The sequence below is a fragment of the Phyllobates terribilis genome, unplaced genomic scaffold (assembly GCF_046119375.1).
Source record: "Phyllobates terribilis strain yellow unplaced genomic scaffold, ASM4611937v1 Scaffold_12__6_contigs__length_324123572, whole genome shotgun sequence".
NCBI lineage: Eukaryota > Metazoa > Chordata > Amphibia > Anura > Dendrobatidae > Phyllobates > Phyllobates terribilis.
The window spans coordinates 307,501,785-307,516,542 of NW_027362772.1; the positions used below are offsets into that span (position 1 = coordinate 307,501,785).

The window sequence follows — 14,758 nt, forward strand, 5'->3', positions numbered from 1 at the left end:
AGTGATGGTGCAGCAAGGAGAGTCAGAAACGTATAATGCAGTTTCAGGGTTTTTACTCACTGGTGTTACTTCAGTCACTTCGGCCGGGAGTGACCACCCGAGCCGTGCTGCGTCCACCAGGTGCGGGACTCGGCTAACCCCCAGGCAATTCCGGAGCGTGGTCCTGAGCTCTCTCTCTCTCCGGCCGTCCCCACCAGGGATCCACCTTTGTCCGGTTCCCTCGGGTCTCTCAATGGCGAAACCTTTTATGGCTTTCCTGACCCTACTCGTGGTGTACCTTCCTGGTGGATGTGGTGAGGGTCGTGGCAAAACTTGACCACGACCTCCGGTTCCTGACTAAGGATGTTTTGCCTCCGTCAGTTTGGGATCCGGTGCCCTCTTCTGCCAACCCTTCACCCTTTTTGGTCACTCATGGGTTCTCAGGGCTCCTTCTTGTCCTGCGTCTCTGGGCCTTTCTTCCTTCTCCTCTCCACTACAGGCCTGGCCCTGGAGCTGGGCCCAGCCGGAGCCACAGCTCCCTGTCAGCTCTCCTGGCTGAACTCTCTCCTGGACTCTCTGACCCTGTTCCTAAGATGGTGCCCACCATATATACTCCCTCTATGTGTGAGCCCAGGTGACTAGCACCCAATGGGCTCCTACTTCTATGCCCAGAGCCCCTCCCCTATCTGCCCCTACACTACTGGGATGTTCCACCCCCCTCCCACTCCAGCCAGGGACAGACGCTGTCGTACCTGCACATCTAACTGGTGGGAGTACCGTAGTTCTGTCCCCCGGAAATGGGATGAGTGTAGTGCATGCAGCTTGCTGAGCTCAGTTCCACACTCCATCCTTACCCGGGAATGGAATACCGCACCTCTGGTTTGAGGTGCAATACCCCTGTAGCAGCCGAGCCCTCGGGGTGCTACATATATGCATACATTATTAATAGGAAAGCAATAATATCTGAACCTACGCCATCTCCAGTCAGAGGGGAAGGCAGTACTAACTGTGCCTGCATCATCAATTGAGAAATGGAGAGAGAGAGTACTACCTGTGCCTACATCAGAAAGGTGCTACTGTATATGCATACATTATTTATAGGAAAGCAATAATATCTGAACCTACGCCATCTCCAGTCAAAGGCACTACTATCTGTACATACATGTTTTACAGGGAGGCAACACTACCTGAACCTACACCATCTCTGGCCAGAGGGGAAGGCAGTACTATCTGTGCATACATGTTTTACAGGGAGGCAATACTACCTGAACCTACGCCATCTTAGTACTGCCTTCCCCTCTGGTCAAAGATGGCATAGGTTCAGGTAGTATTGCCTCCCTGTAAAACATGTATGCACAGATAGTACTGCCTTCCCCTCTGGTCAATCTGTGCATACATCTTTTACAGGGAGACAACACTACCTGAACCTACACCATCTCCAACCAGAGGGGAAGGCAGTACTATCTGTGCATACATCTTTTACAGGGAGGCAATACTACCTGAACCTACACCATCCCCGGCCAGAGGGGAAGGCAGTACTATCTGGGCATACATCTTTTACAGGGAGGCAATACTACCTGAACCTACACCATCTCCGGCCAGAGGGGAAGGCAGTACTATCTGTGCAAACATCTTTTACAGGGAGACAACACTACCTGAAGCTACACCATATCCGGCCAGAGGGGAAGGCAGTACTATCTGTGCATACATCTTTTACAGGGAGGCAACACTACCTGAACCTACACCATCTCCAACCAGAGGGGAAGGCACTACTATCTGTGCATACATCTTTTACAGGGAGGCAATACTACCTGAACCTACACCATCTCCGGCCAGAGGGGAAGGCAGTACTATCTGTGCAAACATCTTTTACAGGGAGACAACACTACCTGAAGCTACACCATCTCCGGCCAGAGGGGAAGGCAGTACTATCTGTGCATACATCTTTTACAGGGAGGCAACACTACCTGAACCTACACCATCTCCGGCCACAGGGGAAGGCAGTACTATCTGTGCAAACATCTTTTACAGGGAGACAACACTACCTGAACCTATACCATCTCCGACCAGAGAGGAAGGCAGTACTATCTGTGCACTATAGTTGGCATCATACTTTATGGGGGCAATGAAAGGGCAAGCTAGTGGCTTCAATGGGAGGAAAATTACTTTGTAAGGGCTGCAAAGTTGTGAGATATGATCTTCTGTCACCTGCCGAATATTAAGGTTTGCTTCTTTTTTTTTTTTTCGGGGGGAAAGGGCAAATAGAACTTCTGCTATGGGGCCCCATGATTTCTATGTATTTCCCTGCTTGTTTTGGATTATAAGGAAACTGCTAAAATTTTTTCCTGAAAAGACAAGAAATAGGAGTCTAAAATAGCCCTAGTGGCCAGTGTAAAAACTGCAAGATTACTAATATAGTTTTTTTTTTATATATATATATATATATATATATATATATATATATATATATATATATATATATATATATATAGATCCTGATATACAAAAAACACCATTGTAATAAAAAAACAAACAAACATGATATAAAAAGTAAGCAGTTTTCTGATGATAAAAGAAAAACTTGAAGTCTTAAGGGGAATTTAATTATTTTATTTCTATCGCTTTACTGGGAAATTTCACGATTTTTTTGCTGATCTACAATGCAAGGACACTATGGGAACGTCTCTGATTACTTTGTCCTTTTTTTGTTATACTTTTCTACAAGTTTCCCACCGAGTTAAAACATATTTTTTGATGTCAGATCTATTCTACAGGCGGTTCGTTTTATCGCAAAAACTTTTACAAAGTATTACAATGATAATGAAAGACTTTATCTATTCCGCAAGGTTTTTTTTTTTTTCTGTACTAATAAGGTTAACGACTATATGATGGCTTCATACCAGACAGACTCTGATAGGTTCCAGGGAGACTTATGTGATGTCACTTTCCATAAAGCAAATTATATCATTAAATGAATTATGAAAACCTCCGTCTGTTAGTAAAGCTGTAAGCCCACCCACGCAGCCAGGATAGCAAAGTGACAGAAATCTGGAGAGAAGTATCACTGCATTTAGTGTGGGTGTAAATATTACTCAGAGGTTCACATCTTTCCAATAGACAGTAATGACACACTGAAAAGTTAGTTTAAAGAAAAAAAAAACTTTGGAGAATATACACAAGTGTTGGTTATTCCCAACACTTGTGTATAATGTTTACAATTTTTTCCCAGAAAATCTGCATTAAAAAAAACAACAAAAAAACACATGCATTTTTTATTGCGTTACTTGCTGTAAAACGCATGTAATCCACACATGATTTTATCAAAAAGTTTTATCAAAGATCAGAAAATAGGACATTTCTAAAATAAAAATAGCTTGATTTAAGACATCGGATAAAAAAAAGAGACGAAAACTGCAACTGGAGAAAAGCAAAAAAAAAAATAAAAATATGCAAAAACAAAAACGCAATGAAAAAGTGCAAATAATCAGCTAAAATGGTGCAGAAAATCTGTGCATCAAAATAAGCACTAAATACTCATTGTGGGAACTTGGCTTCAAGTTAAAGTGAAATCGTCTCCCGATAATCAACCAGGTGAAAAAGCAAATGTAAAAAATCATTGTTCTCGGCAGCACATTGGCCAGTGTGAAGAGGTAATGTGCTGCTGAGAAGAATGGCAGCCTACGCACGGTTAGTGATCAGTGTGCGTACGGTCTAAACAGGCCATTAAACGACTGCCGATCGGCGACCATGAGGTCGTGTAGTGTAAAATAACCCTCGTAAATACAATTCACACAGGTGACAAAGGCGAACGCTTACAAAGCAGCTACGTAAAAAAAATAACAAAATTATTCGTCAATAATCTCCAGTGATGTGTGATCATACCCTGTACACACAGCGCTCATTAATGAACCATCGGAGACCAGGGAGAAGCTGCTCTCATGGGCCGTCAGCACTTTCCACACCCCTGAAATGAAAACACTCCACACCGAGGTATCAAATATCCACCAGCGCCTCTGAGTGACACCGATCACTGGTTACCAAGTCTTAGCGGGAATTTTGCGGGGTTAATATTTCAGCTCATTTAACTGAAGAAATATCAAACAATTGAGAGAACCGACGACAGGAGCGACAGAAACGTGACCTGCATTATGTGACGACAGGAGCGACAGAAACGTGACCTGCATTATGTGACGACAGGAGCGACAGAAACGTGACCTCCATTATGTTATGTTGTAACAAAGTCAGCATAATTCCACAAACTGCCCAATACATTGGTTCAGGGAATTGAAAAATACATTTATTTTAAATCATATTTGCGTTTCTTTTTTTTACCACATATTTGTTATAGACATTTATTCTTTGCACCAAAAAAAAGATGTTTGGGACAAACCCGGCACCTTGATGTCCGAGCCATATTATACATACAGGTGCATCTCACTAAATTAGAATATCATTAAAAAGTTAATTTATTTCAGTTCTTCAATACAAAAAGTGAAACTCCTATATTATATAGAGTCATTACACACAGAGGGATCTAGTTCACGTGTTTATTTCTGTTAATGATTATGGCTTACAGCCAATGAAAACACAAAAGTAATTTGCTCAGTAAAATAGAATAATTAACAAAAAAACACCTGCAAAGGCTTCCTAAGCGTTTAAAAAGGTCCCTTTGTCTGTTTCAGTAGGCTCCACAATCATGGGGAGGACTGCTGACTTGACAGATGTCCAGAAGGCAGTCACTGACACACTCCACAAGGTCCCAGAGTCTGGAGGAAGAGTGGAGAGGACACAATCCAAGCTGCTGGAGGTCTAGTGTGAAGTCTCCACAATCAGTGATGGTTTGGGGGGCCATGTCATCTGCTGGTGGAGGTCCACTGTGTTTTATCAAGACCAAAGTCAGCACAGCCGTCTACCAGGACATTTTACAGCCCTTCATGCTTCCCTCTGCCGACAAGCTTTCTGGAGATGGAAATGTCATTCTCCAGCAGGACTTGGCCCCTGTCCACATGGCCAAAAGTACCAATACCTGGTTTACACACAACAGTATCACTGTGCTTGATGGGCAGCAAACTCGCCTGACCTTAACCCCATAGAGGATCTATTATAGAGAATCTATGGGGTATTGTCAAGAGGAAGATGAGAGACCCCAGAGCCAACAATGCAGACGAGCTGAAGGCCGCTATCAAAGCCACCTGGGCTTCCATAACCCCTCAGCAGCCACAGGCTGATCCCTCCATGCCACAGGCTGATCCCTCCATGCCACAGGCTGATCCCTCCATGCCACAGGCTGATCCCTCCATGCCACAGGCTGATCCCTCCATGCCACATTGCCGCATTGATGCAGTAATTGATGCAAAAGGAGCCGACCAAGTATTGAGGCATTTACTGAACAGACATTTCAGTAGGACATTTTGGATTTTAAAAACATTATTCAAGCTGTTGTTATAAAGTATTCTAATTTACTGAGATAATGACTTTTGTGTTTTCATTGGCTGTAAGCCATAATCATCAACATTAGCAGAAATAAACACGTGAAATAGATCACTCTTCTTGTGATGACTCTATATAATATAGGAGTTTCACTTTTTGTATTGAAGAACTGAAATAAATTAAGTTTGGGATGATATTCTAATTTAGTGAGATGCACCTGTATGTATGCTCATCTTGGCTGAGTATCCATGTGTTCTCAGTAGAAAGAGAAAAGGACCCCAAACACATTAGACAGCTGTTGGACGAATAGTTGTTCAGCCGACTGATAACTCTCTTGACTCCCCCCTCCCAATCTACATGAATGTAACCTCAGTGAGAGTAGCAGCCAGGCTGCTCCGCCTTCCCCTTCCGCCAGGCTGCTCCGCCTTCCCCTTCCGCCAGGCTGCTCCGCCCTCCCCTTCCGCCAGGCTGCTCCGCCCTCCCCTTCCGCCAGGCTGCTCCGCCTTCCCCTTCCGCCAGGCAGCTCCTCCCTCCCCTTCCGCCAGGCTGCTCCGCCCTCCCCTTCCACCAGGCTGCTCCGCCCTCCCCTTCCGCCAGGCTGCTCCGCCCTCCCCTTCCACCAGGCTGCTCCGCCCTCCCCTTCCACCAGGCTACTCCGCCCTCCCCTTCCGCCAGGCAGCTCCGCCCTCCCCTTCCGCCAGGCTGCTCCGCCTTCCCCTTCCGCCAGGCTGCTCAGCCTCCCCCTTCCGCCAGGCTGCTCCGCCCTCCCCTTCCGCCAGGCTGCTCCGCCTACCCCTTCCGCCAGGCTGCTCCGCCCTCCCCTTCCAACAAGCTGCTCCGCCCTCCCCTTCCGCCAGGCTGCTCCGCCTTCCCCTTCCGCCAGGCTGCTCAGCCTCCCCCTTCCGCCAGGCTGCTCAGCCTCCCCCTTCCGCCAGGCTGCTCAGCCTCCCCCTTCCGCCAGGCTGCTCAGCCTCTCCCTTCCGCAAGGCTGCTCCACCCTCCCCCTTCCGCCAGGCTGCTCCAGCCTCCCCTTCCGCCAGGCTGCTCCGCCTTCCCCTTCCGCCAGGCTGCTCCACCCTCCCCTTCCGCCAGGCTGCTCCGCCTGTGACTTATTTCCACCCTGAAGAAAAAGATCGGCCCTTCAAGTTCAATAAACGAGAACGTTCTCTTCCCCTGACATCTGTTGTGGGAAAGTTGAGAGGCCCCCATACACTTTAGATTAATGGCCGATCCTGACAATATTAATAGTTTTAGCCGACTTTAGTCTAATGTGTATCGTTTGGGGGCTTTGAGCCACTGCCCGACACAACGACTTATCTCCTCAGAACGAAAGGGACCAAATAGTTAAGATCGGATTAAAGTAGGACCCACAATCTATTAGACATTTATAAGATATGGAGATGCCATAAATGTGCAAGATGGAAAAAAAAAAATTAGAAACGTCTTAAAATTACATTGCTACAATTGGTAATCAAAATAAAATGACGGCAAAGCCATTAACTTACTGTGTTCAGTGCTGATAGAAGGGCGACATGACCTTATCACCGAAAACTGAGGTCATCTGCAAGAAAAGAAGCAAAGCGTCATTAGTGATCACCTCCAACGCTAAACCGTCAGCAGCTTAATTATCACTAACGTGTAAATCACTGGAACAGACGCTTACGAAATCATAAGACCGCTGAGTCCTGACCGCACTTAGAACAACATACAATATATGTTATATATAAAATGGCAACTGCAGATTCAGGCTTCATTCACATAGCATTACTTTTTTTCTCCAACACACACACACAAAAGATATGGTCCGATTTTTTTCATCAGTGTGATAAGATCCCATTCCCACTTTTTGAGTGTCATATACAGTCATGGCTGAAAAAGTGTTGGCACCCTTGAAATTGTTCCAGAAAAAATGAAGTATTTGTCTCAGAAAATTATTGCAATTGCACATGTTTTGTTATACAAATGTTTATTTCCTTTGTGTGTATTGGAACAATACAAAAATAAAGAGAAAAAAAAAAAAAGGCAAATATTGGAGATAATTTCACACAAAACTGCAAAAATAGGCCGGAAAAAAAAATTGTTGGCACTCACAACTTAATATTTGGTTGCACCCTTTGGAATAAATAACTGCAATCAATCGCTTCCTATAACCATCAGCTTCTTACTCCTCTAGGCTGGGATCTTGGACTCTTCTTACAATCTGCTCCAGGTCTCTCATATATGAAGACGTCTTCTCTCAACAATATAAAGATCTCTCCACCGGTGATCAATGGGATTTAGATCCGGACTCATTGCTGACACTTCAGGACTCTCCAGCGCTTTCTTTCCATCCATTTCTGGGGGATTTTTGAGGTATGTTTGGGGTCATTCTGCTGCTGGCAGACTCATGACCTAGTATGCAAACCCAGCCTTCTGACACTGGGCACTACATTGCCATCCAAAATCCTATGGTAATCTTCAGATTTCTTGATGCCTTGCCTTGAGGCAGCAAAAAAAAAAAAAAACATCTATAAACCTCCACCATATTTGACTGTAGGTATTGTATTCTTTTCCTTATAGGCCTCATTCTGTTTTCAGTAAACAGTAGAATGAAGTGCTTTACCAAAAAGCTCTACTTTGGTCTCATCTGTCCACAAGATGCTTTCCCAGAAGGATTTTGGCAAACTGCAGTCTCGCTTTTTTAGGTCTATTTCTCAGCAGTGGGGTCCTCCTGGGTCTCCTGCCATAGTGTTTAATTTCATTCAAATGTCGACAGATAGTTTGCGCTGACACTGATGCACCCTGAGCCTGCAGGACAGCTTGAATTTCTTTAGGACTAGATTGGAGCTTATCCACCATCCGGACTATTCTGCGTTACAACCTTTCAGCAATTTTCCTCTGCCGTCCACGTCCAGGGAGATTAGCTACAGTGCCATGGGTTGTAAACTTCTTGGATATGCTACACACCGTGGACAAAGGAACATCAAGATCTTTGGAGATGGACTTGCAGCCTTGAGATTGTTGATATTTTTCAACAATTTTGGTACTCAAGTCCTCAGACAGTTCTCTTCTCCTCTTTCAGTTCTCCATGCTTAGTGTAGCACACACAGACAGAGATTGAGTCAACTTCTCCCCTTTTTTATCTGGTTTCAGGTGTGATTTTGATATCGCCCACACCTGTTACTTGCCACAGGTGAATTTGAAAGAGCATCACATGCTTGAAACAGAGTTGTTTACCAACGATTTTGGAAAGGTGCCAACAATTGTATCTGGCCCTTTTTGGATCTGTGTGTGAAATTGCCTTTTTTTCTCTTTTTTTGTGTTGTTCTAATACACACAAAAGGAAATAAACATGCGTAACCGCAATAATTTTCTGGAACAATTTCAAGGGTGCCAACACTTTCGGCCATGACAGTATATACTGATGAAAACCAGTAAGAAAATAAATAGTCCCATTTTTTTGGCTTAATGATTTTTTATACACTCATATGAACCCACCCTCGATGTGACGACCCCTGTAGACTAGATGCAAGGAAAAAAAAAAATCTAATTATGCTAAGGAGTGCTCCTTGAAGTCTTCAATGTGCATCAATATAAAGGGTTAAATAGGACCAATAGTTGTGTGCCGGGGACTAGCAGGTGTCACATATACATAGCGCTGACCTGCTGTGTCCTGGAGACAGGGGCATGAGTAATGTAATTCATATCTCATATGTCTGTCATCAGTCAGACATCTGATCCACCACCGCAAACCTTCTAATACATACTCTCGATCCCATACGCCGATGGCACAGTGCCCGTACGTATAAATTCACATTAGTTTCATATACAGGCACTTACATTATTGCATACTTTTATTTATCATGCTGATTTTTCTCTTTAATATGTAAGTTTTTATTTTCCCACTGATTTTTTATGCCAAATGTGTAAAACAAAAGTGAATATAAATATATATATTTCATATATGTACACACGGTAGATTATAGCTGCTGCATAAATAATCAACACATCAGTTACCCTGTGCAGGAAACAAAAAACATATATATATATATAAATATATATATATATATAAATATATATATATATATACACACACACCGCTCAAAAAAATAAAGGGAACACTTAAACAACAGAATATAACTCCAAGTAAATCAAACTTCTGTGAAATCAAACTGTTCACTTAGGAAGCAACTCTGATTGACAATCAATTTCACATGCTGCTGTGCAAATGGAATAGACAATAGATGGAAATTATTGGCAATTATCAAGACACCCTCAATAAAGGAGTGGTTCTGCAGGTGGGGACCACCGACCACATCTCAGTACCAATGCTTTCTGGCTGATGTTTTGGTCACTTTTGAATGTTGTTGAGCTTTCACACTCGTGGTAGCATGAGACGGACTCTACAACCCACAGAAGTTGCTCAGGTAGTGCAGCTCATCCAGGATGGCACATCAATGCGAGCTGTGGTAAGAAGGTTTGTTGTGTCTGTCAGCGTAGTGTCCAGAGGCTGGAGGTGCTACCAGGAGACAGGCCAGTACACCAGGAGACGTGGAGGGGGCCGTAGGAGGGCAACAACCCAGCAGCAGGACCGCTACCTCTGCCTTTGTGCAAGGAGGAGCACTGCCAGAGCCCTGCAAAATGACCTCCAGCAGGCCACAAATGTGCATGTGTCTGCACAAACGGTTAGAAACCGACTCCATGAGGGTGGTATGAGGGCCCGACGTCCACAGATGGTGGTTGTGCTCACAGCCCAACACCGTGCAGGACGCTTGACATTTGCCACAGAACACCAGGATTGGCAAAGTCGCCACTGGCGCCCTGTACTCTTCACAGATGAAAGCAGGTTCACACTGAGCACATGTGACAGACGTGACAGAGTCTGGAGACGCGGTGGAGAGCGATCTGCTGCCTGCAACATCCTTCACCATGACCGGTTTGGCAGTGGGTCAGTAATGGTGTGGGGTGGCATTTCTTTGGAGGGCCGCACAGCCCTCCATGTGCTCGCCAGAGGTAGCCTGACTGCCATTAGGTACCGAGATGAGATCCTCAGACCCCTTGTGAGACCATATGCTGGTACGGTTGGCCCTGGGTTCCTCCTAATGCAGGACAATGCCAGACCTCATGTGGCTGGAGTGTGTCAGCAGTTCCTGCAAGATGAAGGCATTGAAGCTATGGACTGGCCGCCCGTTCCCCAGACCTGAATCCGATTGAGCACATCTGGGACATCATGTCTCGCTCCATCCACCAACATCACGTTGCACCACAGACTGTCCAGGAGTTGGCGGATGCTTTAGTCCAGGTCTGGGAGGAGATTCCACAGGAGACCATCCGCAACCTCATCAGGAGCATGCCCAGGCGTTGTAGGGAGGTCATACAGGTATGTGGAGGCCACACACAATACTGAGACTCATTTTGACTTGTTTTAAGGACATTACATCAAAGTTGGATCAGCCTGTAGTGTCTTTTTCCACTTTAATTTTGGGGGTGACTTCAAATCCAGACCTCCATTGGTTAATAAATTTGATTTCCATTGATGATTTTTGTGTGATTTTGTTGTCAGCACATTCAATATTCAATGAGAATATTTAATTCATTCATATCTAGGATGTGTTATTTGAGTGTTCCTTTTATTTTTTGAGGAGTGTGCAAAGCAGTCATCAAAGCAAAAGGTGGCTACTTTGAAGAACCTAGAATATAAGACATATTTTCAGTTGCTTCACACTTTTTTGTTCAGTATATAATTCCACATGTGTTAATTCATAGTTTTGATGCCTTCAGTGTGAATGTACAATTTTCATAGTCATGAAAATACAGAAAAATCTTTAACCCCTTAACAACATTAGACGTACTAATACGCGTGTGCCCTGGGACTTAAGAGCCAGACCCGAATTAGTACGTCATGGCGATCGCGCGCGCACACAGGCCGTGCGGGCGCGATTGCCGCTGGGTGTCAGCTGATTGTCACAGCTGACGCCCGGTACTATGTGCAGGGAGCGGTCCCGCACCGCTCCCAGCACATTAACCCCCGCGATGCTGCGATCGAAGTCGATCGCAGCATTGCGGTGGCAAGGGGAGGTGATCGCAGATACTCACCTCCTCTTCCGGCCTCCAGCGCTGTCTGCCGTGGCTTCCAGAATGTTGCCATGACGACCCGATGTCGTCATGACAACATCCGGGTCACCAGACAGCAGGAAGATTTTTTGGACATGCGCAGTGCATCTCCAAACAATCTTCTCCCTGTCCAGAGCTGACAACCTGCATGGCACAGGGATGGTGCTGCATTCCTGTGCCATGCAGGCGATCAGAGAAAAAAAAGTGAAAGTCCCAGAGTGGGACAAAGTAATAAAGTATAAAAACTGTCAGAAAGTTAAAAAAAAAAAATGAAAAAAAAATTGTAAAAATATAAAAAAAAAAATAAAAATAAAAATCCACCAAAAATAAAAATATAATGTACCCATCAATAAATATTATTATATAAAAAAAAAACAATAAAAGTACACATATTTGGTATCGCAGCGTCCAGAACAACCTGACCTATAAAACTGTCCCACTAGTTAACCCCTTCAGTAAACACGGTAAAAAAAATAAATAAAAAACTAAACAAAAAACAATGCTTTATCACCATACCGCCAAACAAAAACTGGAATAACACACTGTAGTCTCACCGACCCGAAGAATAAGGTCGTCTAATCACTTATACCGCATGAGGAACGGCGTAAAAAATAAACTCTCAAGTTAGGGTTGTGCTACGGTTAGGGTTGTGCTACGGTTAGGGCTGGGGTTGGGGTTGTGATGGGGTTGGGATTTTTTTCAAAAGTAAGAAAAAAAGATGACGATATGGCGACTAGTGTTGAGCGCAAGTGCTCGCTACTTGAGTTTGCATCGGGTGCTCGGGTATGCATTGAGTATCGTGGGTATTTGAGTGACATGCTCGAGTCTCCGCCCCATATGCTTCACGGCCAAAAAAATTTTGCAGGGATTGCCTGCCATGCACGAGCGATCCCCGCATGTTTTTTTTTGGGTGTCTAATAACCGTGAAACATCCGGGCGGGGACTCGAGCATGTCACTCGAGCACACGCAGTACATGGTGCATACCTGAGTACCCAATGCAAACTCAAGTAGCGAGCACTTGCGCTCAAGACTAATGACAACTTATTCAATATGATGACCTAATGTTATCAAATTCTGTGTCGTACCTCTGGGTTCAAAATGTTCACTATACCCCTTAATAAAATCCTTGAGGGCTATAGTTTCCAAAATGGGGTCACTTGTGGGGGAGCTCCACTGTTTAAGCACATCAGGGGCTCTCCAAACGCGACATGGTGTCCGCTAACAAATTGGAAACATGTCGCGTTTGGAGAGGCCCTGTGTGACTAAACATTGGAGCTCCCCCACAAGTGACCCCATTTTGGAAACTAGACCACCCAAGGCACCTATCTAGATGCATAATGAGCACTTGGAACCCCCAGGTGCTTCACAAATTGATTCGTAAAATTGAAAAAGTGAAAAAAAAAACACTTTTACATTTTTACGAATCAATTTGTGAAGCACCTGGGGGTTCCAAGTGCTCACTATTCATCTAGATAGGTGCCTTGGGGGTTCTAGTTTCCAAAATGGGGTCACTTGTGTGGGAGCTCCAATATTTGGGCACACAGGGACTCTCCAAATGCAACATGGTGTCCGCTAACAAATTGAATGGAAAATCGGCTCAAATTGTTAGCGGACACCATGTTGCGTTTGGAGAGCCCCTGTGTGCCCAAACATTAGAGCTCCCCCACAAGTGACCCCATTTTGGAAACTAGACCCCCCAAGGCACCTATCTAGATGCATAGTGAGCACTTGGAACCCCCAGGTGCTTCACAAATTGATTCGTAAAAATGAAAAAGTGAAAAAAAAAACACTTTTTCATTTTTAAGAATCAATTTGTGAAGCACCTGGGGGTTCCAAGTGCTCACTATGCATCTAGATAGGTGCCTTGGGGGGTCTAGTTTCCAAAATGGGGTCACTTGTGGGGGAGCTCCAATGTTTAGGCACATCAGGGGCTCTCCAAACGCAACATGGCGTCCGCTAATTATTCAAGCAAATTTTACAATCAAAAAGTCAAATGGCGCTCCTTCCCTTCCGAGCCCTGCCGTGCGCCCAAACAGTGTTTTTTCCCCACATATGGGGTATCTGCGTGCCCAGGGGAAATTGCACAACAAATTTTGGGGTCCATTTTTTCTAGTTACCCCTGTGAAAATAAAAAAATTGGGTCTAAAGTAACATTATTGTGAAAAAAGTTAAATGTTCATTTTTTTCTTCCACATTCCAAAAATTCCTGTGAAGCACCTGAAGGGTTAATAAAGTTCTTGAATGTGGTTTTGAGCTCCTTGAGGGGTGCAGTTTTTAGAATGGTGTCACTTTTGGGTATTTTCTGTCATAAAGACCTCTCAAAGTGACTTCAAATGTGATGTGGTCCCTAAAAAAATGGTTTTGTAAATTTTGTTGGAAAAATGAGAAATCGCTGGTCAACTTTTAACCCTTATAGCTCCATAACAAAAAAAAAATTTGGTTCCAAAATTGTGCTGATGTGAAGTAGACATGTGGGAAATGTTATTTATTAACTATTTTGTGTGACGTATCTCTCTGATTTAAGGGCATAAAAATTCAAATTTTGAAAATTGCAAAATTTTCGCCATATTTCCATTTTTTTCACAAATAAACGCAAGTGATATCGAAGAAATTTTACCACAATCATGAAGTACAATATGTCACGAAAAAACAATCTCAGAATCAGGGGGATCCATTGAAGCGTTCCAGAGTAATTACCTCATAAAGTGACAGTGGTCAGAATTGTAAAAATTGGCCTGGTCATTAACGTGCAAACCACCCTCGGGGGTTAAGGGGTTAAATGAGAAGGTGTGTCCAAACTTTTGGTCTGTACTAATATATATATATATATATATATATATATATATATATGTATATATATATATATATATATACATATATATATATATATATATATATATATATATATATATATATATACAGTACAGACCAAAAGTTTGGACACACCTTCTTATTTAAAGATTTTTCTGTATTTTCATGACTATGAAAATTGTACATTCACACTGAAGGCATCAAAACTATGAATTACCACATGTGGAATTATATACTTAACAAAAAAGTGTGAAACAACTGAAAATATGTCTTATATTCTAGGTTCTTCAAAGTAGCCACCTTTTGCGTTGATGACTGCTTTGCACACTCTTGGCATTCTCTTGATGAGCTTCAAGAGGTAGTCACCAGAAATGGTCTTCCAACAATCTTGAAGGAGTTCCCAGAGATGCTTAGCACTTGTTGGCCCTTTTGCCTTCACTCTGC

The 14,758-nt window shown here is 43.8% G+C and overlaps 1 protein-coding gene across 4 annotated transcripts in view; it reads right to left on the reverse strand.

Moving 5' to 3' along the window:
* The window catches only part of PKNOX2 (PBX/knotted 1 homeobox 2), a 392,364-nt gene that overhangs the window by 273,548 nt on the left and 104,058 nt on the right, over positions 1-14,758 (reverse strand). For all 4 annotated transcript variants that reach the window (XM_073657345.1, XM_073657347.1, XM_073657344.1 and 1 more), the window contains exon 2: positions 6,915-6,970. The gene's annotated coding sequence lies outside the window, so the exon portion shown is untranslated. The remainder of the gene's footprint in view (positions 1-6,914; positions 6,971-14,758) is intronic.